Source organism: Uranotaenia lowii, chromosome 2 (assembly GCF_029784155.1).
Source record: "Uranotaenia lowii strain MFRU-FL chromosome 2, ASM2978415v1, whole genome shotgun sequence".
NCBI classification, from domain to species: domain Eukaryota; kingdom Metazoa; phylum Arthropoda; class Insecta; order Diptera; family Culicidae; genus Uranotaenia; species Uranotaenia lowii.
In genome coordinates, this window is record NC_073692.1 from 346286616 (window position 1) to 346289543 (window position 2928).

Consider the following 2928-nt stretch of genomic DNA (forward strand, 5'->3'; position numbering starts at 1 on the left):
TTAATGAAGGGTTTTATGAAATGAGAAGTGATTATAATTGAATTATGAATCACATTTGATGACTCTCGAACCGAGGATCCCGCAGCAGCCTTTATCTTTCCTTGCGCCTCTACCATTTCGACCATTCTTGATGCTAATGAGATGGGTGAAAAAAAAACCGTACTTCAAGTACTGTTCGGGTCACACCACTTTTTTAATGCTTCTATGCATTAATAATGCTGATTTAAAACTAAAAAGCATTATGAATGTTGATAAAAATAATGCTAACTTGCATTAGAAATGTTGATAAAAATAATGCTAACTTGCATTAGAAATGTTGATTAAATGCTGATTAAGGGTTAAGGCTTAATGTTTATAGTTACTATGGGGTAGTGCTACAGTCTTAATGCTTGTTAACTTTATATAGTAGCTCTGTGCATGTGCATAATGCTATCATTAGTGCTAATTTTTTTATTGCTTCTATCCATTAATAATGCTGATTTAAAACTAAAAAGCTTTATAAATGTTGATGTAATGCTAACTTGCATTAGAAATGTTGATTTAATGCTGATTAAGGGTTATGGCTTAATGCTTATGGTTACTTGGGTAGTTATTTACAAAACTACATTTGTTTCGTAATTTCCAACCACCCTTCCATCAGTTAGCATTCCGCAAGTATTCCAGAAAAACCATAAGATTTTCCCGGCAGGAACCTGAAAACGGAAACGAGGCAAGCATTACGCAACACCGAGCATCCTGCTTTCGATTTGCCGGCGAGGCTGCTGATGGAGAGCCTCCACAAAATAGCGAAAGAAACAGCAACTCCAAGCGACCAAGAGGAGATTCCTGATGCCGGCGAGGTTTTGGTGCCGTTGCTGTTGAAAATTATAATGTAAAATATTTGCCCGAGGGCTCGAAATTTTACGTTGCCCAACAACGTTAAAATCTGGAAGCTGGTACCTACATTTCATGTGTCTCTATTCTCACCAGGTTGGTTCGCGGGGAAATATCGCAGGAAGTACGGAACTCCGGCACCACGAAGATGACGACGGATGGCCTCGGGGGCAGCGTTCTTTTGTCGTTGTTTTTCAATTCCTACCTAGCTGGTACCATGCGATGCTGTTGATTTGAATGGCAGCGAACAACAAGTAAACTAGGTAAGACCTACCTACCTGTTGTAGACTATGCCGGGAAGTCCAAGATCCTTCACTTTTCTCCCAAACCACCCACCCAGTCACCCAAAACCAAGGTAAGAAGACTCGCAAATTATTTGTGGGTGTGGGATGGCTGAGCAAATTGTTGCAGACATACTTCAAGCGAAGTATGTAGTTGGGAGCAATTTCCGAAAATGATATGCAAATTATATTTTGTTTACTCCTGCCGGTTTTTGCCTGGCTGGAACCGACAGGGCGACCTTGAAAAGCGGGGATATTTTTGCCAACGCAAAGGATGGAAATTGTGTTATTGTGGAAGAAACAAATGTCTTAAATTTGAATGAAGATTGTTGGTGACATTCAATGTTGGATTAAGCAATTAGGGGGGGGGGGGGGGGGGTGGGTAGGGTCTAACACTTTCAAAAAATCGATTTTTTTATTTTTTTATTTTCTTATTGTAAAACATTTCAAGAATGTTGTGTCAAATTTTCAAGTCAATTGAAGCAAAACTGTAGAAGTTATAGGCCTTTATCTCCTCCTATCTAATACAGCAAGAAAGCAAGAGCAGAAACTTCAAACGCGTTTTTCTCGAAAGCACATTTTCAAAGTCCGTGGACATCGTCATTTGAAAACTACTTATCCGATTCTTTTCAAATTTGGAACATGTTTTCTTCATATAAAATACCAGACCCCAACGTTTTTCTTTTTTATTTTTTTTACTTTGGGGAGATTTTACAGATAAAACATGGCGGATTTTTTCGTGAAAAATCGTAGTTTTTACTTCAAACAGCCACAAAAATTTCATAAAATTTTTTTTAAGTTAAATAAAAACGTTGGGGCCAAAAAAACATCTATTAAAAATATTTTGCTCTGATTTTTTGACTTCAGATGATTCTGTGCTGAGATACAGTGTCCACCGCAAATCCTGTTTTCTTAAAGGCATCCTCGAAAGTGCTCCGTCACCGGCTCATTTTTCAATATTTTTCTACGAAAAAATTACTAAATGTTGTTTTAACAATGCTTTGTATAATGCAAAAAATTTGAATACATTTGTTTGAACGATAGCTCTAGAAAAAAAATTGTGAAAATGGTGTCTTTTTTTACCCGTTAGACCCTACCCCCCCCTTAAGGAACCAAAGGAGTTGAAACAGATATATCTTGATTGGAAGGCAACTGATAAGTATGGGCGAAAAAAGCCTAAAAAAATCCATAACAAAAAAGTTCGCATATACCATAAACAGGCTTTTTGCTATGATATCATAATCCAAAAGTGACGTAATCCATTAAAATCTAAGAGTTTTTCTTATTTTTTTAAAGTTTCTATAGAAAAGTTATCTGAAAATGATGCTGTCACCCAATTAAGTTGTTTTTTATAAGTTGAGGTTTATTTTTCAAATCCTCAAAAAAAAAACTGTAATCAATGTTTTGCTTATTTATTACAATGTTTAATAATTGGAGCTATTTAAGTATTGCAGTATTTTTAACGTTTTAATAAACAACTATTAATCAACTTATTTTTGTTTTTGAGGTTAGCATGAATTTGAATTTTAAAATATACAATGTTCAAGGGTGATACAGCCAAAATTTGGTCAATATCAACTTGAAGTATTTCTTTCAATTTTGCATTTATAAAACCTGAAAACCCCTCATTTTGAAGGTGTGTGTGTGTGTGTGTGTGTGTGTGTGTGTGTGTGTGTGTGTGTGTGTGTGTGTGTGTGTGTGTGTGTGTGTGTGTGTGTGTGTGTGTGTGTGTGTGTGTGTGTGTGTGTGTGTGTGTGTGTGTGTGTGTGTGTGT